At 33.6% G+C, this 23,860-nt stretch overlaps 1 pseudogene; it reads right to left on the bottom strand.

The window, feature by feature from the left end:
• Positions 1 to 347: 347 nt before the first annotated feature.
• LOC132561254 (uncharacterized) lies at positions 348 to 22,677 on the bottom strand (annotated as a pseudogene).
• Between the last annotated feature and the right edge of the window lie 1,183 nt (positions 22,678 to 23,860).

The following is a 23,860-nucleotide window of genomic DNA, read 5'->3' as shown; positions in this document are numbered from 1 at the left end:
CGATCAACCGGGGAGACGTTCAATTCTGTTTTATAGTCTTCGTGGCGGATTAATTTAGTAAATACATTCGAAATCAAGATTATTTCAAGGGAAAATTTCGTCCTAAGTGATGATTTGTAATATAAAGGGGCTTGCGTCAGGTTTGGCGCCTAGTAAACCAAAAGTTATACATAACAAAATTTCCATTGTATTTTTTAACATGTGTGATTTCTTTCTACAATGTTACTGGATAATACTTAACATAGCTTAATGTTTAGGGACAATATAGATATACAGTCGGTTCGCGTAGAATTACACATATATTTTTTCATGGGGCTCATTTTTTGTGGGTTTTTTTTTTATTATTTTTTAGTTTTAGAGTTTTCCATAAATACTTGATTTCTTTATTACATTTAATAAATCCACTGATTTTAACACGGACATAAAGAACACATCCGAAGCCGATGAAAATAAATACCCATGAAAATTTATGTTTTTGAAGTCAATGACTGTTTCTATCATCCAGTTAAATTTCATCTAAAACTTTTATCTATATTTGAGTCTATTCACAGGCGAAATCATTCCGCACATTATTACAAACATGGTCTTATTTCAGAAACAATTTTTTTTTCGAAATTGATTTTACCAACAGTCAACTTTAAATAATGTTATTATCGATCTGGCAAAGGGTTCGGCGATAAAAAAATGCAGTTGGATGTTATTCCCTATCCAAGAGAATTCAATCCTTTCCAAAGCGATTCTGTGTATCAGGACAAAACATTCGAATTTTACAATGGTATCCTTTGATATTCTCTAACTATCTGCACTTTCCTTAGATCAGACCTAAGAACATTAGACTTCGCAAACTCTAGTGAAGATCGGAGCTGTTTGGTTGACTCTACTTAAACGCTTTTTTGTCATTCAGCTGAGATATTGGACTGTACTGTTATTTGATGTCATTGTCCTTGGGTGAGACGTGTTACCCTATTTACTCGGCACGGGCCTCTCATATTGTGTTCAGTAATGTAGCAATCATTTACTACAAGACCGTGGAATCACTTTGGCTGTTGACGGAGCGATCAACAAACACACAGTTTTGCCCTTACCCATCCGCCCTCATACTTCAACAGTTTTAGCGAAGTCGATCAGCACTCAACAAAGGTTTAGTATAATACTAGCAGTTTAACGACGACATCCTCAGCATTCATGACGTTTTGTGAAATTTGTGCCTGGTAGTCAATCACACAATAGGATATTCATATTCTACAGAAATTATCGACATTTCTTTCTCTTTGTCTGAATCATTTACACGTTTAATATCCAAAAACTCACATCTGCTTAAGTTTAAACATGCTTTGATAAATTAACTACCGCCAACTTAATAGAAATCAGTCAATTTAAATGATGTTTAGCACTTTGGGCTTGGTGTGCGTGCTTGGCGTCTATATTATCCTTTCTTGACAGATTCCTAAGCACGGAATTTCCATCTTTTCTGATATGCCCGTGCAGTACCACATTTTCTTTCAACAGCCGACTGTTGTTGGCGCGTAATATACTGTTTTCTTTCGACAGCGAGGCGTAGTTCTTCCCCTGGAATCTAGAATGTGAAACAAATCCAATCATTTCTATATCGTGTTAGCCATGCCAAAGGTAACGCCGGTTTATTGCAAATCGCTGAATCGAAAATGAAATTTTGATAGAGACAGAGAGATAGAGAGAAATGAGAGGACCAAATAGTTAACTTGACCAGAATACCAAACGAAATCAAACGATCAGTGTCGTTACGAAATGCGTCAAACAGAATAATTAATTAAATTGTAACCACGCCATTTTCTACACAACAGAGACACCATTCGTCTAAGGTGTGTAAGCATGATAGCCATGTATTTCTATTTTGTGATTTAAAATAGTTTTTCTTTTTTTTTTTTTTTTTTTTATTTCAAACATGTTTTATCAAAAGTTTTTACTGAAGAATTCCAATAGTTCTAAAGACGACTAGTTCAAGTGAATTCATTTGATTGTAGTCACAATATTTAACATTATCGTTTATTACATTGTAGATTGAATTCGTTGAGAACGATATACAGAACATCGGTTCAGAACATTGTTTCTATACAATCGTGCTGTACGGAATATAATTCTAAAATTATAATATCTGGTGTCTCCTTACCCTTCAAGTTCCTGAATCAGTCTAACGTTGTCATTATTTTTATCTGTTATCAGTCTAAAGTTGTCATTGTTTATATCTGTTATCAGTCTAACGTTGCCATTGTTTATATCTGTTATCAGTCTAACGTTGTCATTGTTTATATCTGGTATCAGTCTAACGTTGTCATTGTTTATATCTGGTATCAGTCTAACGTTGTCATTGTTTATATCTGGAATCAGTCTAACGTTGTCATTGTTTATATCTATCGTTGTCATTGTTTATATCTGTTATCAGTCTAACGTTGTCATTGTTTATATCTGTTATCAGTCTAACGTTGTCATTGTTTATATCTGTTATCAGTCTAACGTTGTCATTGTTTATATCTGGTATCAGTCTAACGTTGTCATTGTTTATATCTGTTATCAGTCTAACGTTGTCATTGTTTATATCTGTTATCAGTCTAACGTTGTCATTGTTTATATCTGGTATCAGTCTAACGTTGTCATTGTTTATATCTGTTATCAGTCTAACCTTGTCATTGTTTATATCTGGTGTCTCCTTACCCTTCAAGTTCCTGAATCAGTTTAACGTTGTCATTGTTTATATCTGTTATCAGTCTAACGTTGTCATTGTTTATATCTGTTATCAGTCTAACGTTGTCATTGTTTATATCTGTTATCAGTCTAACTTTGTCATTGTTTATATCTGTTATCAGTCAAACGTTGTCATTGTTTATATCTGTTATCAGTCTAATATTGTCATTTTTTTATCTGTTATCAGTCTAACGTTGTCATTGTTTATATCTGTTATCAGTCTAACGTTGTCATTGTTTATATCTGTTATCAACCTAACGTTGTCATTGTTTATATCTATATCTGTTATCAGTCTAACGTTGTCATTGTTTATATCTGTTATCAGTCTAACGTTGTCATTGTTTATATCTGGTATCAGTCTAACGCTGTCATTGTTTATATCTGGTATCAGTCTAACGTTGTCATTGTTTATATCTGGTATCAGTCTAACGTTGTCATTGTTTATATCTGTTATCAGTCTAACGTTGTCATTGTTTATATCTGGTATCAGTCTAACGTTGTCATTGTTTATATCTGTTATCAGTCTAACGTTGTCATTGTTTATATCTGTTATCAGTCTAACGTTGTCATTGTTTATATCTGGTATCAGTCTAACGTTGTCATTGTTTATATCTGTTATCAATCTAACGTTGTCATTGCTTATATCTGTTATCAGTCCAACATTTTCATTGTTTATATCTGTTATCAGTATAACGTTGTAATTGTTTATATATGGTTTCAGTCTAACGTTGTCATTGTTTATATCTGTTATCAGTCTAACGTTGTCATTGTTTATATCTGCTATTAGTCTAACGTTGTCATTGTTTATATCTGGTATCAGTCTAACGTTGTCATTGTTTATATCTGGTATCAGCCTATTGTTGTCATTGTTTATATCTGTTATCAACCTAACGTTGTCATTGTTTATATCTGGTATCAGTCTAACGTTGTCATTGTTTATATCTGTTATCAGTCTAACGTTGTCATTGTTTATATCTGTTATCAGTCTAACGTTGTCATTGTTTATATCTGGTATCAGTCTAACGTTGTCATTGTTTATATCTGTTATCAGTCTAACGTTGTCATTGTTTATATCTGTTATCAGTCTAACGTTGTCATTGTTTATATCTGCTATTAGTCTAACGTTGTCATTGTTTATATCTAGTTTCAGTCTAACGTTGTCATTGTTTATATCTGGTGTCTCCTTACCCTTCAAGTTCCTGAATCAGTCTAACGTTGTCATTGTTTATATCTGTTATCAGTCTAACGTTGTCATTGTTTATATCTGTTATCAGTCTAACGTTGTCATTGTTTATATCTGGTATCGGTCTAACGTTATCATTGTTTATATCTGTTATTAGTCTAACCTTGTCATTGTTTATATCTGTTATTAGTCTAACCTTGTCATTGTTTATATCTGTTATCAGTGTAACGTTGTCATTGTTTATATCTGGTATCAGTCTAACGTTGTCATTGTTTATATATGTTATCAGTCTAACGTTGTCATTGTTTATATCTGTTATCAGTCTAACATTGTCATTGTTTATATCTGTTATCAGTCTAACGTTGTCATTGTTTATATCTATTATCAGTCTAACTTTGTCATTGTTTATATCTGTTATCAGTCTAACGTTGTCATTGTTTATATCTGGTTTCAGTCTAACGTTGTCATTGTTTATATCTGGTGTCTCCTTACCCTTCAAGTTCCTGAATCAGTCTAACGTTGTCATTGTTTATATCTATTATCAGTCTAACTTTGTCATTGTTTATATCTGGTATCAGTCTAACGTTGTCATTGTTTATATCTGTCTAACGTTGTCATTGTTTATATCTGTTATCAGTCTAACGTTGTCATTGTTTATATCTGGTATCAGTCTAACGTTGTCATTGTTTATATCTGTTATCAGTCTAACGTTGTCATTGTTTATATCTGTTATCAGTCTAACGTTGTCATTGTTTATATCTGGTTTCAGTCTAACGTTGTCATTGTTTATATCTGTTATCAGTCTAACGTTGTCATTGTTTATATCTGGTATCGGTCTAACGTTTCACTGTTATCAGTCTAACATTGTCATTGTTTATATCTGTTATCAGTCTAATGTTGTCATTGTTTATATCTGGTGTCTTCTTACCCTTCAAGTTCCTGAATCAGTCTAACGTTGTCATTGTTTATATCTGTTATCAGTCTAACGTTGTCATTGTTTATATCTGATATCAGCCTATTGTTGTCATTGTTTATATCTGTTATCAGTCTAACGTTGTCATTGTTTATATCTGTTATCAGTCTAACGTTGTCATTGTTTATATCTGTTATCAGTCTAACGTTGTCATTGTTTATATCTGTTATCAGCCTATTGTTGTCATTGTTTATATTTGGTATCCGTCTAACGTTGTCATTGTTTATATCTGGTATGAGTCTAACGTTGTCATTGTTTATATCTGTTATCAGTCTAACGTTGTCATTGTTTATATCTGTTATCAGTCTAACGTTGTCATTGTTTATATCTGGTATCAGTCTAACGTTGTCATTGTTTATATCTGTTATCAGTCTAACGTTGTCATTGTTTATATCTGTTATCAGTCTAACGTTGTCATTGTTTATATCTGTTATCAGTCTAACGTTGTCATTGTTTATATCTGTTTCATTCCTGAATCAGTCTAACGTTGTCATTGTTTATATCTGTTATCAGTCTAACGTTGTCATTGTTTATATCTGTTATCAGTCTAACGTTGTCATTGTTTATATCTGTTATCAGTCTAACGTTGTCATTGTTTATATCTGTTATCAGTCTAACGCTGTCATTGTTTATATCTGTTATCAGTCTAACGTTGTCATTGTTTATATCTGTTATCAGTCTAACTTTGTCATTGTTTATATCTGTTATCAGTCTAACGTTGTCATTGTTTATATCTGTTATCAGTCTAACTTTGTCATTGTTTATATCTGTTATCAGTCTAACGTTGTCATTGTTTATATCTGTTATCAGTCTAACGTCTGTTATCAGTCTAACGTTGTCATTGTTTATATCTGTTATCAGTCTAACGTTGTCATTGTTTATATCTGGTGTCTCCTTACGTTCAAGTTTAATCAGTCTAACGTTGTCATTGTTTATATCTGTTATCAGTCTAACGTTGTCATTGTTTATATCTGTTATCAGTCTAACGTTGTCATTGTTTATATCTGTTATCAGTCTAACGTTGTCATTGTTTATATCTGGTGTCTCCTTACCCTTCAAGTTCCTGAATCAGTCTAACGTTGTCATTGTTTATATCTGGTATCAGTCTAACGTTGTCATTGTTTATATCTGGTATCAGTCTAACGTTGTCATTGTTTATATCTGTTATCAGTCTAACGTTGTCATTGTTTATATCTGTTATCAGTCTAACGTTGTCATTGTTTATATCTGGTGTCTCCTTACCCTTCAAGTTCCTGAATCAGTCTAACGTTGTCATTGTTTATATCTGTTATCAGTCTAACGTTGTCATTGTTTATATCTGGTTTCAGTCTAACGTTGTCATTGTTTGTCTCTGTTATCAGTCTAACGTTGTCATTGTTTATGTCTGGTGTCTCCTTATCCTTCAAGTTCCTGAATCAGTCTAACGTTGTCATTGTTTATATCTGTTATCAGTCTAACGTTGTCATTGTTTATATCTGCTATTAGTCTAACGTTGTCATTGTTTATATCTGTTATCAGTGTAACGTTGTCATTGTTTATATCTGGTATCAGTTATATAAATCAGTTGTCATTGTTTATATCTGTTATCAGTCTAACGTTGTCATTGTTTATATCTGTTATCAGTCTAACGTTGTCATTGTTTATATCTGATATCAGTCTAACGTTGTCATTGTTTATATCTGTTATCAGTCTAACGTTGTCATTGTTTATATCTGTTATCAGTCTAACGTTGTCATTGTTTATATCTGTTATCAGTCTAACGTTGTCATTGTTTATATCTGTTATCAGTCTAACGTTGTCATTGTTTATATCTATTATCAGTATAACTTTGTCATTGTTTATATCTGTTATCAGTCTAACGTTGTCATTGTTTATATCTGGAATCAGTCTAACGTTGTCATTGTTTATATCTGGTATCAGTCTAACGTTGTCATTGTTTATATCTGTTATCAGTCTAACGTTGTCATTGTTTATATCTGTTATCAGTCTAACGTTGTCATTGTTTATATCTGGTTTCAGTCTAACGTTGTCATTGTTTATATCTGGTGTCTCCTTACCCTTCAAGTTCCTGAATCAGTCTAACGTTGTCATTGTTTATATCTGTTATCAGTCTAACGTTGTCATTGTTTATATCTGGTATCAGTCTAACGTTGTCATTGTTTATATCTGTTATCAGTCTAACGTTGTCATTGTTTATATCTGGTTATCAGTCTAACGTTGTCATTGTTTATATATGTTATCAGTCTAACGTTGTGTTTGTTTATAACTGTTATCAGTCTAACGTTGTCATTGTTTATATCTGTTATCAGTCTAACTTTGTCATTGTTTATATCTGTTATCAGTCTAACTTTGTCATTGTTTATATCTGTTATCAGTCTAACGTTGTCATTGTTTATATCTGTTATCAGTCTAACGTTGTCATTGTTTATATCTGTTATCAGTCTAACGTTGTCATTGTTTATATCTGTTATCAGTCTAACGTTGTCATTGTTTATATCTGTTATCAGTCTAACATTGTCATTGTTTATATCTGGTGTCTCCTTACCCTTCAAGTTCCTGAATCAGTCTAACGTTGTCATTGTTTATATCTGTTATCAGTCTAACGTTGTCATTGTTTATATCTGTTATCAGTCTAACGTTGTCATTGTTTATATCTGTTATCAGTCTAACGTTGTCATTGTTTATATCTGGTATCAGTCTAGCGCTGTCATTGTTTATATCTGGTATCAGTCTAACGTTGTCATTGTTTATATCTGTTATCAGTCAAACGTTGTCATTGTTTATATCTGTTATCAGTCTAACGTTGTCATTGTTTATATCTGTTATCAGTCTAACGTTGTCATTGTTTATATCTGGTTTCAGTCTAAAGTTGTCATTGTTTATATCTGGTGTCTCCTTACCCTTCAAGTTCCTGTTGTCATTGTTTATATCTATTATCAGTCTAACTTTGTCATTGTTTATATCTGTCATCAGTCTAACGTTGTCATTGTTTATATCTGGTATCAGTCTAACGTTGTCATTGTTTATATCTGGTATCAGTCTAACGTTGTCATTGTTTATATCTGTTATCAACCTAACGTTGTCATTGTTTATATTTGGTATCAGTCTAACGTTGTCATTGTTTATATCTGGTATCAGTCTAACGTTGTCATTGTTTATATCTGTTATCAGTCTAACGTTGTCATTGTTTATATCTGTTATCAGTCTAACGTTGTCATTGTTTATATCTGGTATCAGTCTAACGTTGTCATTGTTTATATCTGGTGTCTCCTTACCCTTCAAGTTCCTGAATCAGTCTAACGTTGTCATTGTTTATATCTGTTATCAGTCTAACGTTGTCATTGTTTATATCTGTTATCAGTCTAACGTTGTCATTGTTTATATCTGGTGTCTCCTTATCAGTCTAACGTTGTTATTGTTTATATCTGTTATCAGTCTGACGTTGTCATTGTTTATATCTGGTATCAGTCTAACGTTGTTATTTTTTATATCTGTTATCAGTCTAACTTTGTCATTGTTTATATCTGTTATCAGTCTAATATTGTCATTTTTTTATCTGTTATCAGTCTAACGTTGTCATTGTTTATATCTGTTATCAGTCTAACGTTGTCATTGTTTATATCTGTTATCAGTCTAATGTTGTCATTGTTTATATCTGTTATCAGTCTAACGTTGTCATTGTTTATATCTGTTATCAGTCTAACGTTGTTATTGTTTATATCTGTTATCAGTCTAATGTTGTCATTGTTTATATCTGGTGTCTTCTTACCCTTCAAGTTCCTGAATCAGTCTAACGTTGTCATTGTTTATATCTGTTATCAGTCTAACGTTGTCATTGTTTATATCTGGTGTCTCCTTACCCTTCAAGTTCCTGAATCAGTCTAACGTTGTCATTGTTTATATCTGTTATCAGTCTAACGTTGTCATTGTTTATATCTGTTATCAGTCTAACGTTGTCATTGTTTATATCTGTTATCAGTCTAACGTTGTCATTGTTTATATATGTTATCAGTCTAACGTTGTCATTGTTTATATCTGTTATCAGTCTAACGTTGTCATTGTTTATATCTGTTATCAGTCTAACGTTGTCATTGTTTATATCTGTTATCAGTCTAACGTTGTCATTGTTTATATCTGTTATCAGTCTAACGTTGTCATTGTTTATATCTGTTATCAGTCTAACATTGTCATTGTTTATATCTGGTGTCTCCTTACCCTTCAAGTTCCTGAATCAGTCTAACGTTGTCATTGTTTATATCTGTTATCAGTCTAACGTTGTCATTGTTTATATCTGTTATCAGTCTAACGTTGTCATTGTTTATATCTGTTATCAGTCTAACGTTGTCATTGTTTATATCTGTTATCAGTCTAACGTTGTCATTGTTTATATCTGTTATCAGTCTAACGTTGTCATTGTTTATATCTGGTATCAGTCTAACGTTGTCATTGTTTATATCTGTTATCGGTCCAACATTGTCATTGTTTATATCTGTTATCAGTCTAACGTTGTCATTGTTTATATCTGGTATCAGTCTAACGTTGTCATTGTTTATATTTTTTCTAACGTTGTCATTGTTTATATCTGTTATCAGTCTAACTTTGTCATTGTTTATATCTGTTATCAGTCTAACTTTGTCATTGTTTATATCTGTTATCAGTCTAACGTTGTCATTGTTTATATCTGGTATCAGTCTAACGTTGTCATTGTTTATATCTGGTATCAGTCTAACGTTGTCATTGTTTATATCTGTTATCAGTCTAACGTTGTCATTGTTTATATCTGTTATCAGTCTAACGTTGTCATTGTTTATATCTGTTATCAGTCTAACGTTGTCATTGTTTATGTCTGGTGTCTCCTTATCTTTCAAGTTCCTGAATCAGTCTAACGTTGTCATTGTTTATATCTGTTATCAGTCTAACTTTGTCATTGTTTATATCTGTTATCAGTCTAACTTTGTCATTGTTTATATCTGTTATCAGTCTAACGTTGTCATTGTTTATATCTGTTATCAGTGTTGTCATTGTTTATATCTGTTATCAGTCTGACGTTGTCATTGTTTATATCTGGTATCAGTCTAACGTTGTCATTTTTTTTTATCTGTTATCAGTCTAACGTTGTCATTGTTTATATCTGTTATCAGTCTAATATTGTCATTTTTTTTTATCTGTTATCAGTCTAACGTTGTCATTGTTTATATCTGTTCGTCTAACGTTGTCATTGTTTATATCTGTTATCAGTCTAACGTTGTCATTGTTTATATATGTTATCAGTCTAACGTTGTCATTGTTTATATCTGTTATCAGTCTAACATTGTCATTGTTTATATCTGTTATCAGTCTAACGTTGTCATTGTTTATATCTGTTATCAGTCTAACGTTGTCATTGTTTATATCTGTTATCAGTCTAACATTGTCATTGTTTATATCTGGTGTCTCCTTACCCTTCAAGTTCCTGAATCAGTCTAACGTTGTCATTGTTTATATCTGTTATCAGTCTAACGTTGTCATTGTTTATATCTGTTATCAGTCTAACGTTGTCATTGTTTATATCTGTTATCAGTCTAACGTTGTCATTGTTTATATCTGTTATCAGTCTAACGTTGTCATTGTTTATATCTGTTATCAGTCTAACGTTGTCATTGTTTATATCTGTTATCAGTCTAACGTTGTCATTGTTTATATCTATTATCAGTCTAACTTTGTCATTGTTTATATCTGTTATCAGTCTAACGTTGTCATTGTTTATATCTGGTTTCAGTCTAACGTTGTCATTGTTTATATCTGTTATCAGTCTAACGTTGTCATTGTTTATATCTGGTATCAGTCTAACGTTGTCATTGTTTATATATGTTATCAGTCTAACGTTGTCATTGTTTATATTTGGTATCAGTCTAACGTTGTCATTGTTTATATCTGTTATCAACCTAACGTTGTCATTGTTTATATTTGGTATCAGTCTAACGTTGTCATTGTTTATATCTGTTATCAGTCTAACGTTGTCATTGTTTATATCTGGTATCAGTCTAACGTTGTCATTGTTTATATCTGTTATCAGTGTAACGTTGTCATTGTTTATATCTGTTATCAGTCTAACGTTGTCATTGTTTATATCTGGTATCAGTCTAACGTTGTCATTGTTTATATCTGGTATCAGTCTAACGTTGTCATTGTTTATATCTGTTATCAGTCTAACGTTGTCATTGTTTATATCTGGTATCAGTCTAACGTTGTCATTGTTTATATCTGTTATCAGTCTAACGTTGTCATTGTTTATATCTGGTATCAGTCTAACGTTGTCATTGTTTATATCTGGTATCAGTCTAACGTTGTCATTGTTTATATCTGTTATCAGTCTAACGTTGTTATTGTTTATATCTGTTATCAGTCTAATGTTGTCATTGTTTAAATCTAACGTCATTGTTTATATCTGGTGTCTCCTTACCCTTCATGTTCCTGAATCAGTCTCACGTTGTCATTGTTTATATCTGGTATCAGTCTAACGTTGTCATTGTTTATTAACGCGTCATTGTTTATCTGGTTTCCGTCAAAAGTTTTTTCATTGTCTTTGGTGACCTCCTACTGAATCAGTTTTCACCGATGGTTCCGATGGTTTAGGTCGATCAAACTTGAAGTCTTTTGATCTACAAAATAACGAAAAGTCAGTAGACTTGACTCAAATAATACTTGATGAACGTTAATTCAAAGTAAAATATGTTGCATGCATTAGCTCTCTTCAAACTTAAATCTTCAAACTTATTATCCGAACAGAAAAGGATATGTAGATATTTCTGACATATTTTTTCTTATATCACATAAGATATCCTTTTAGTGTGATAACACAAATTACATATAGCCAACATGTAACATGGCACAGTGTAGCTGTGTTTGCAGATGGTTCCCGATGTTTCGATTGTGACGTCGTAACTTAAAGACAATTTGATGACAGTCTTCACTTAATGGCAAAATGAATTGTTTCATTTCATTTTCATTCCAACAATTGAAATGTTTGGCAAAAAAAATGCTTGGTAAAGGGTTAATTTACATGATGTGAACTTTGCTATACACATATCTGGAATGCTTGTTACGGAAAGTATCTGAACAGACAGACAGACTTACCACTTCACAAAAGCACATAACTTAAGTAATGTTGTTTCACGATGCAACGAAAGAGTAAAATTACGAAATTTGAGAGGAGGTGGGGGGGGGGGGGGGGGGGTTGGAGGAGGGGGGGAGGTTAATGTTTCTTAAGTTTAAGATCATTTCAAATTTTGTATTGACATGATGTTGTTAGCATTTGATGATGACGATGATGATGTTGATGATTTTTTGATGAAGAGTGAACGTGTGTGTATTTTTGTATGGTATGTAAAATCCTTTGAAATAATAGATATATCCGTTTGCTTTTATATATCTAGTTACTTGTATAACTATGACGTTAATCGTACGATATGTTTACAAACTAGAATTATTAAAATGATGTAGTAGCAGGCAGCGTCTTTAACACGAATAACCTAAAACAGCAGAAAGCTAGCCTTGAAAACGATGTTGGAGTCTGCTGGACGACAGACACCTTGGTGTACATGTCATCATTGCTCTTTGTTATCTGCGTCATGCTTTGCTTCTGAACACCAGTCCATGTACTTTAGTGTAAGAAAGACAATTCTGTATAATTGCAAATGGCGGGCGGTAAAAAGACCAAAAACCACTTGGAGTGTCTGGGATTTGAAGGAAGACATTCCGTGTGAAGGGAGTGTCTTAAATTTCACCTGACTCTTTCTCATAAATCCGTATCGTAAACACATCACCACGTCTTACGGCAGCCTAGTACTGCCACATATTGCCGTGTACTGTTGTGATGGCTTTTACAGGGGTCATAAAGACATCATCACTGTATCTACGGCAGCCGGATAGTGTTTTACCTGTAGCCCTTTGCTGATATGCATTTAATCGCCCTTCCTACGGCAGCCGAGTACTGCCATCTACATGGCCGTGTACTATTGTGATGGTTTTTACAGCAACCGAATATTGCTTTACATGTTGCCGTTTACTTTAACACAACTCGTTTTCGTTTCTTCTGCAGTCGAGTACTGCCATATCTAACAGGGGCAATAAACTTCTCTCATTTCCAATTCTACGGCACTTGAGTGATGTCATGTGTTTAGCTGTATACTGTTGATGTATGTACATCTCACACCTATATTTACGGCAGCCGAGTACTGCCATATATAGACATATTGTCTTCCTTCTTACGGCAGCCGAGTGCTGCCATATATAGACATATCGTCTTCCTTCTTACGGCAGCCGAGTGCAGCCACATGTAGACGTATAATCTTCCTTCTTATCACAGCCGAGTATGGCCATATATATATCCTGTTCTGTTGTGATGCCTAATGAGATAACTGGATGAAGGGAAACTGATTAACTGAACTTTCTTAGTTTTGATGACTGTTGTATACATCCTGGTTTAATGGTGAATTGATGTCAAATCCAAAATTATTTCTTTACTGCTGTGATCTCGTTCACAAAGATACAATTGAATCGTGATCGTAGAAACTAATTGGACCCGCAACTGGTGCCGCCATTGAAGGAATACTACTGTCACATATTGTTTGCTGTTGTCGGCAGTGACGGAAAACAGCTGTGCTTCCTAATGTGCATTAATTCAATCATTATTTTATGATTTAGTGGCATATTTCATTTAAAGATATCAATAATTGTTTAGATAATGGATTCTATTTTTCTTAACAAAAAAATTATTAGTTTACGAAAATGCATAAAATTGTTTTTCATATCCATTGAAGACTCGATAGTCCGATTTAAACTTTTTTACATTCGCCTAAAATACGACTGATTTTTAAGATGATGCATTCTCCGTAAATAGTCCTAAATAAAATACGAAATAATGTTTCGTTCTACTGGGACTTAAAGTATGGAAATCATTAAGGGATGCATCAAGAAAGCAACCATTACCTAAATGCACGTTAAACGGAATACAGATAAGGGGTTTCCATACATAGGTGATGTAGACGTTCTATGGCGATAAAGCGAGACATAGAAGTTGAAAACAACCTTGTCCACATTAGTATGTCATGACTGCTTCCTTGGTAACAATGTTTGAAAAATGTCGTTTTCTTCAATAGTCTAACAAATTGCATTCAAAAGTTTACAGATCGTTTGTTTAAGTACAAACCTTTCTGACTCCTGCTTTATTTACTGAAATCTAATTATCATTAGGTTCAACTCTTGAAAAACATTCAAACGCTCTTAGAAATTTGGCGCCAACGTTGAGCAAGACTGACAATACAATAAAATCAAGCAGAGGCTTTGCGAATCTAAATGTTGATAGTTATTGCAGGATATATCACTATCTTTTTAAAAATATTCTTGACTGTAATTATAAGTCTACGTGTCAACAACGCAATGTTTCAGACCAAACAATCAGGGAAGGTTCACGAAACATTTTATACGTTTAAATTCAAACTGATAAATACTTAATTACTAAAACTATACATTGAACAACCATTAGATGTAATCCATTGATAGTTATATAGAGCGAGTTCACTTTATTTTCGCGCATTTTGCAATATTTTTTTTTATATTCAAAATGGATTACCGTATATTCGGTTATACTCGCGGGTCAAAAACTTCATTTAATTTTCATTTAAAACGAATTAAAATTTCGCGATCTGCTAATAAGAGGACCTCGTATTTTCGGGATTTTTGCTCCAAATGTCGAATAACAAACTAATGAACACATCATTGTTGATATAAAATCTGATATTTCACAATCGGTAGATAATTTTGATCGGTCTTTGGATGACAATTCGACAAGATTGCTAATGGCCGATGTGAAAATTTTAAAATTGTAAACGTTTTTGGCCAACAAACCGCTGTCATAATGTTTTCTCTGATCATTTCTTACAACGCCGTATTTACAAATCAAACGCGACTTAACAAAATGACGTCAACATGGTAACATAACAAACTGACCAATAAAAATGCTTGTTTCATAGAGGATTGGATTACTTTACATAGAATCTAGATATAATTCGGTATTGGTATATTGACCTGTTTAAGACAATATCTCATATATCTACAAAGACTTTGACTATTGAGTATCATGATTATGTCAGTTTTAGATTTCGTCTGTTATAGTTATCTGTCTTTTTGTAACAATACCCGAGTCACAAAAACTCTTGTAAGCAAAGAAACTTTGGGCGCGCGAAATTGATCGTGACTGTTCTATGTTGAAGATTGTACAACAAACACAGCATACAAGTGGATGGCGTCTTTGAATACAAATTTAGTAAGATACAGAAGAGCCAAACAATGAATATCATACACTAGTACTTGTCAGTGATATTAAAAGCCTATTTGATTCAAAGTGATTGAAAGAAATGTTTCATCGATTTCATCGGCCCCAATTTCGGGCTAGATAACATTTATGTACAAACCAGTATTACATTAAATGCATTCCTTTAAAGTGTAAAAGAGACAGGAATCAACTTTTTTATAAAACCGGAGACTTTAGATTCTTGTCGATTTTTCTTACACTGATGGTAACATATTTATGTTGCCTTAATGCGCGGATCTCGTGTGTTTTCCCCTGGGGTTCAGAATACAGGAATCGTATCACGGGAAGGAGCAAATGATGGAAAACCGCACGGAACTTCCATTGGGAGAAAAAAAGGCGTCAAAACAAAAACATATACTTGATAATAAACTATTCAATTCGGTTTATATCACAATTTTTATGTTTTCTTTTTACATCATTAAAACCCTTTATGCAACATAGATGTGAGATGTAAAATAACACAGGCGGTCCGTCTCATGCCATCTAGACCAATAAGGATGTGAGGCGGATCGCCCAATGATAGAACTACGTCCGCTCAGGCTTGACTATTTCTCAGGTTCCTGAAGCCTCGATACCATAATTAATGAGTTCTTCATATCTTTACTTCATACAAGGGTTTCATACGATGAAATAGATATATGTGTTAAAGTGTATGTTGGTATGGTTTTGTCTTTGGTGTGCTGTCCATTAAGTAAGTGATTGAATTTTGTGTCAAATGTCGTCTGGGGTGTTGAAATTGTAAGATTTATTGTGAAACACTGTAACTTTGATCATATTCAATATCTGTAAATAAACATTTCTCGCCATTCCGTTTTAAGCATATCGCCTTCCCGGTGAGGCATTATGATATTGTTTGGAAACACACTTCACTAACTCTTGCCTTGGTAGAATGCGCCGAGGTTTATCGAATATGTAAATTAAAGATTCGATCCACAGACAAGGCATGACCAGTCAAACCATTTCTACCTCAGACATAATGCAACATATCATGTTTTGACATCATCATTTACATAGTCACACTCACCTGTCTCCCAGATGTCGACAGGGTGCTGGCGTCTTCCACACGACTCCTTCACCCGAATCTTGTGACGAACGGAAAAATGGTTTCTTTATGTGTGGAGGTTCCCGCAACAAAACCTACAAAATGAAACGGTATATGGCGTCAATTTTTTAACCTGAAATATTTCCTAAGGTGATATTTTCTTCTTTCAATATCGTTATAGTATACACAGACATAGATACATGTATAATACTATCAATAAGGACAAAGAAACTCGCAAACTTTATAAAGATATAATAGTGTCATATCTAATCTGAAGGAATGAATCAGACAATGTATTTGAAAACAAATTTTATATTTTCATTGATCTGTATTGATCAGTTAAAAACAAGTACACTTTACTGAAATGTGCTTTGAATGAAAACACGAAATCAAAAGTAACCGATAAGGTCGAGGAAAATAAAAATCGACTAATCTTTTTATATATATATATATATATTTTTAAAGAATTTTCATTACATATGACAACATCACCCACACACATACACCCTCATACATACCCACACATACTCACATGAGGGATAATGAAATCATCATCATCATCATCATTATCATCATCATCATCATCATCGTCATCATCACACACACACACCCTCTCACACACACACAACACACACACACACACACAGAGGAAGAGAGTGAGAAAAGAGAGAGAGAGAGAGAGAGAGAGAGAGAGAGAGAGAGAGAGAGACTGAAGGCAGGGAATTATCAGTTAAATTCAGGTTTAAACATGTAATAGATTCACTACTACTATTTGGTGAAAACCTGTCAGGGTTGGAGGGAGTTACAAGTAATAAGACAAACATGTGTATCAGAATTTTTTTTATATTTAAAGACATAATAATTGTTTCCATTCTCTCCACTCTAAACTGAAACTTTCCATAAAAGAATTTCCTAATATATATATATATATTCTTTTTAACATTGTGATGATCTTTAATTGAATTAATAAGCACATTAATGTTAAGAAAACCGTTTAAACATCAGGTTTTATAAATATATTATATTTAATAATGATATTGACCTCATTGCCAGTTTTGTTGCTCCTACTTTTAAGTGTCCAGTATCCAAATAGAAAAGATTCTTTGTTGATAGTAAAAGGTATAAGGAGGGCTTCAAGTAGTGTTTCTAAACTCTGTAGAAAATTTTGCACGTTTTCACATTCCCAAAGGATATGGGTTAAAGTTTCTGTTTCAGATTTACAGAAAGTACATATTGGACCAGTGGCTATTTTTGCCTTAATGAGTATCGAATTTGTTGTTATGTAAGATTCTATACTGAAACCACTGAAGGTTTGAATTATTCGTAATTTTGAAAGGTAAAGAGAAAATATTTGTCCATGTTGATTCTTCGAAATCAAATTGTTCAGACCATTTTTTCTTACCAGTAGGAATTTCATTATTTTTGGAAAGAGCAGTATATACGTTTTTAGTGCCTTTACATCTGTTGAGAAATAATTCTATGTTAGGAGGAAGGTAAAGTCAAATGAGTGCCATGTGTCTTCTGTAGATTATAATTTTTTCGTATACAGTTAACAAGCCCCTAGAACTTAAGGAAATTAGTTCGAATACCATATAACTGTGTAAATTCAGTAAAGGAATAGAAGGAAAGTGAGCTCGAGTCTTTAAATATATCATTTATCACTCTAACACCCTTAGAAAACCAGTCCTTATAAAAAACAGAAGTTCCACGAATAGTCAGCTTTCGGTTGTACCATAAGGGGATTTTAAGGAGTGACACTTGTTCATATTTTACACTACAATATAATTCAATAACTTTTCCCACGCTTTAAAAACATCACACCAAAACTTATTTTTACAGCTTTTTTGACACATTCTTATATAATCACTGCCACAACTAACACCTTTTTCAACGTCTATCCAGCTAGTTAAAAATGTTTTCCACTTGTTTGTATTTACACTGTTAAAATATCTCTTAAGCCATCCTAGTTTAAATGCATCAATAAAGGCCTGAATGTTAACCATTTTCAACCCCCCTTCATCGTAATCTTTAGTTATAAGCTTCCTTTTTACTTTATCTATTTTGCCACTCCAAAGGAAGTTAAAAAGAGTCGTATTTAACTGGTTAATAAAGGCAGTACTGGGATTTGGGAGGGCAATGAATAAGTGGTTGAACTGTGATATTAAAATGGACTTTATTATATGTATCTTTCCTATAGGACTTAATATTCTTCTACTCCAAGTCTTAATAAGAGACTTAAGTTTAACCAGCTTTTTGTCATAATTAAGTTTAGGCATTTCATGCAAATTCACACTAAAATCTACTCCTACCAATGTAAATTCATCCTCCCCACTGTAAATCTAAAATAGGTAAAAATGTATCGCTACTATATTTCTTACTCCCAATCCATATTACTTGTGTTTTACTTGTATTAATTTTCAAACCAGAGATCTGGCCGAATAAATTTAGTTCAGAAATTGATTCTCGCAAAGACTTTTCAGACCCATCAAGTATTAGAGAAGTGTCATCAATATATTGAGAAAGAAGTAATGGAAAATTATTAACATCTATACCTGTTATATTGTTATTATTTCTTAATCTTATTGCTAAAATTTCTGTGCATAATATTAAAATATACGGTGCGATCGGGTCACCTTGTCGACAACCGCGTTTGACATTGAAAAATTTTGAAAGATTCCCACCCTGATTAGTTGTTGAGGCAACATTATTATGAAAAGTTTTCACCCATTTTCTGTTTTGTCTATATAATCCCATGCAACAGAATAAAAAAATCTTAATAATGATCGACTAATCTTAAAATACATGTAATCACGAGTAAAAAGAAATCTGTTCAAAATGTTCTCAGTTTCCTTTCATGTTTTGAAAATGAGTTATTTCAGTAACATACGCGTGTAGAATTAATTGGACATTTGGTATATGATTTCTGATGAAGCGAATTTTCAGAATTTTTCACTTTTGGAAATCTGAGTCCGCGAGCTGAAATGGAAAATGTAATGTATTTCAAATCACAAGATCGAGTATTGAGGCGAATCTTGTAGACAAGGACATTTCCTTATCAAACGTCGGCTCAATATCTATTGTCTCCATTTTTACACCACAATGCTTTGTACCACATAGGACACAGGTATCCACACTTTCGGTGAAGGTAACATAACTTTATCTTGCCAGAGCACAACAGCCTGTACACAAAAATAAAAAAAACGTGCTAAACCGTGGCGGGTTATTTACCCTGGTATAAACGTCACATATCATAATTGATCTCACGCAGATGATCTGAGTTAACGAGACGCTTTTGTGTGCTATGGTTAGCTTTACGATAGAAAATCACAAAGTGAAATTAAATATTATATATGGATAATGACCCCTAACATTTGTATTCCGTTGATTACAAGAAACATCTTTGATCTTAGTCTGAACAGGTCCTTAGGGTTGTAGAAAAAGGGACCCACCTTTCATAAAAATGACGTCATGCCAACAGCACACACATATAATTCCAGAATGCCGGAAGGGTGGCTGAAAATGATAATTCAGTCTCCTGTATGAGGATTTATTTTATTTGCTTAAACCCCAGGTAAAAGATTATCAACTCTTGACAAACCGCGTTTGTGAACTTCATTTAATGTCACCATGATTAAAACCATCTTTGTTTAGCCTGTGAGGGTTAAATATACCACTAACCCTTTACATCAATCAATACTTACCACACAAGTGTAAAATTAACTAGTGGATTTGTTATATAATTCTAATTTTGACTTGTACTGTACTTTTGTTTTACGTCCTATTAACAGCCAGTGTTATCCAGGAAGTGCCGGGTTTGGATGATAAAAATCCGGAGCTCCCGGTGACCAGTACATGACGACTGCCCAACGTAGAGGACAAAGTCGGTCGACGCTTTAACCACACGGCCACCGTGGCCGCTTTTGGATGCGTGCTTCCATTTTGTTTCCGAGGTTAGTGTATACGTTAAATATATTACCGCATGAGGTCAGGACGAATGACAGTGTTGTATTATGGTTAAAAGGATTTGAATAGTTCTTTGGTCGACATCATGATTAAAAGGTGCGATTTTATAGCAAATAACGAAAATTTAGAATATTCGAAACGATTCAAGTCTGAGTTGAAAGTTTTTTATCTTTTAAAAAAGGTAATTTCAAAAGCAATTAAGTGAAGGTTAAAGTGCCCGCATTTAATTTATATGGTCTTCTTTATTTACCAATACAAGACAAACGTATTATTATCTATATACATCAGTATTAGTGACAGTATCGCGATAAATAATGTAGTTTGACTCTTGTGCCGATCATTTTGTTTTATAAATGTCCACTTGTCAGAGAACAAAATCTTAATCATCATTAGTCATATTTGTAACCCTATCATTAAACTGTCCCAGTATCTCCAGTGATATCCCCGAGAGAATATACCGGTGAAGCTTACTCTGAGTTCCTGAAAGGCGGACACAAGGGGTTTCGATTCACTTAACAATTATAAAAAGAGTTGGACACTGAAACAACATAATTCAGTACGACACATATCAATATCGGTGTATATCAAATGTTTTATAAGTAAATTGTTCAGTGTGGTTGTTTTAGTAGGCGCAGTGTCGAATTCGTACATAAGGTACTCGACTTTCACCAAGACGAAATTGGTTCAAATTCTCATGACACAGGTTTTCCCCGATAAACCGATTTATTCGCACAGTGAGACCAATTGCACGATTCCTGGTTAAAAATGAGCAATTAATATAAGATCATATCACTTGTTTTATCATAAATGTTTTATAATTTATTGTAAGTAAACGAAAATAAATGAATTAAAACAAATCTCCAAGAAGCTCTCACCAGTATTGAGCTGACAATATTGGCATTCTCTTTGTTCCTGATAACAGCTACATGTTAAGTACCTTGCGCCTGTGATAAATGGCCCCGCTGATCTAAGTGGACACTTAATTAATGGCAGGTGTAACGAGCTACCTATAGTTTATCTCGCGTATTATTCAAACGAGTGGACCACAGCGCGAAAAGGTTAACGACCCTACAACCAACAGTCGTTATCCTTCGAACTCGTGATCTAGTAATTGAGATGTAGGAGTATATACTATTTCGGGATCGTATCTGATATGATTCTAGTATTAATAGACTTTTTCCTGGCTAACCACGGCGAACACAAATACCACACCCATAGACTGTGCACGGGGTGATTAACACTCTCAAATACAGTGTTCCGAGTACATGGCTTCAAACTTCAAAATATTGTTCAGTTCATATCAATTTGGAATACATGAAATGTAGAAAGGTTTTTGACATTCTATATAACTGATAGTAGTTAAGAAAAAAGATATGTAAATAGACCTAAAAATTTAAAAAAAAATGTATGAAATCCAATAAAAAGGGAAAGTGCAGCATTTTGATTCTTATAGAAAATTCGCAAATGACGTTTTCATACATTCTGTAAGAAAACATCAACAATAGATTTATTTTGTCTGAGAATTGTCTGATATTCGTCACTTTCACAAGTGCGTCTTCTTCAAATATTTTAAGCACGTGATATTATCCAAATAATAGCTAAAGATATTGCGTTTTGCACAGACAAGAAATTATTTAATCGGAAAATTTAATGATCTTCAAGTTGCTTTAAGTTTCAATTCTGACATGGTGATTTTAAGCATGCCATTGAATCATACTAACTATTGCACTGTTCATTCTTTTATTTCATATCATTGTTTTGACAACAAAAACGTTCAATTAAGGAATCCGCTATAGGCCAGTCTGTTAGATTGTTGTGTAACCTTGGTGATAAGGAAGCTAAGAAACGGATCGGTCTATGCTCTTGTATCTGTAGTCTTGTGTAACTTGAACATAATTGCTCGTGATGGCATGCGGCGGACCTCGTCTATCTTGTTCAGTGAGGTAGCAACTCCGCTTCAAAATTTGGATTGTTGAATTTGGAAACATGCGATCTGGATTTAATTCATCTTTTTTCACAAATTAATGTCACTAAGAGGTAACTTTTCGCCGTCAAATAATATTGTTTTCCCTTTTTTTCCCAAAAGAATTTGAAACAAACTGATTTAGATGGTAAAACGTATTCAATGACGGTAAAAAAGTTTAATAATGATTGGATGACAATTTACAAGCCTGACCTAGATACATAATCCATAAACTATTACCAACAAGTAGGTCAGGGCAGGTCAGGTTTCTCATCAATCAAAAAACGTGCTCTCACAATAGTTATGTTTTATGACCAAGGTGTCAGTGAGATAAAATCCTACTATACTGTTGGTATTTCCGCACATGTTTACGCTAATCAAAAAGTCATAATTTTCCCGGAGAAAACACCGACCTGACGACTGCTCCACGTAAGCCACGTGACTCAGAGATGAAGGCCTGGTGGCGATCAAACACCATTTTTTTATCTGAAAAGTTATATTCTAATGTCCCAGCAATAAAAACATCGGGGGTTTGTGTTCCTGATGTTCCTTACAGTTCAAACAAGAATGAAAGAAACATTCAAACGGTAAAATACCTTAGCCACTCGGCCACCGCGGCTCCTAAATTGAAATTTAAAAGTTTATAAATTTCTATAGTATTAATGAATATGACCTTTAACACCAAATTCATATTTGTGCGTCAAAATGTCAATACAGCAAATTAATTTTCAATCCTCCATACTATAACTACCGGCCTCGAATAAATAAAAAATGTTTGTCTGGTATTTACACGGTCTTAGACAGAAATGTAGGTAGACGACATTATCTAAGATGAGTCAGGCATAGTACCAAAGCTAGTATGCCTGGTCGTGTGACATCTCGTTTCCTTTTTTTCTGGAATATATGCCCTCTCACTGCCTAAGGTCATATGAAGACATCCACCCTGGTCGACGTCATCAAAGAATAGACATGTATTCAAAAGACACAGTAAATTCATTCAGTTCTTGTATGCTATGCTATATCAAAGATTTTGGGAAAAGCGCCTGCCACTATATGCAGCGGATCACGGAAATTTTCTCTACTCTCCCGTGCTTGCCGAGGCGCCATCTACAATTGATTTAATGAAATTGTATTGCGTGTTCAAAGCATCTATAAAATATATATAAACTTCTCCTTTATTCTTTTTACAACAATTGTAAAACTTACTATAAACTCTTTACGATAATTCGTATTAACCCAAAAAAACGCGCGACTATTGTAGGAAAGCGGGTTACCAAAATACTACCCGTGAAAACCCACGTGGTAGAGCAGGCGACCCTATACATTTCCAACGTCCGCTCGTAGAATCGAACCCCGGACCTCTAGATATGGTGAAATGCGAGTGCGTTACCAGTCCGCCAACAGACCACACACATATTAATGTATGAATTCAGTTTTATTTATAGAAAACTACTTGTCCCATTACCTTGTTAATTAAAGTAAAGATTCAACTGTGTTTTCATCGTAAGGAAATTATGCTTATTTATCTAAAGTAATAAGATGAGGAATGTTGGTACAAAGGAACCATGTGTATTGGAATTCCTCCACTCAGCGCGAGATGTTTGGTAGGAGTTCTTCCTGTTTGTTCTTCCTATGCTGACAGCGAGGTGTGTCGAGAATTC

Source organism: Ylistrum balloti, unplaced genomic scaffold, assembly GCF_031769215.1.
Source record: "Ylistrum balloti isolate Yb309-2 unplaced genomic scaffold, AGI_CSIRO_Ybal_v1 Utg371184, whole genome shotgun sequence".
In the NCBI taxonomy this organism is placed as follows: domain Eukaryota; kingdom Metazoa; phylum Mollusca; class Bivalvia; order Pectinida; family Pectinidae; genus Ylistrum; species Ylistrum balloti.
The sequence above is the reverse complement of the archived record's forward strand: the minus strand, read 5'-3'. Positions and strand labels throughout refer to the sequence as shown.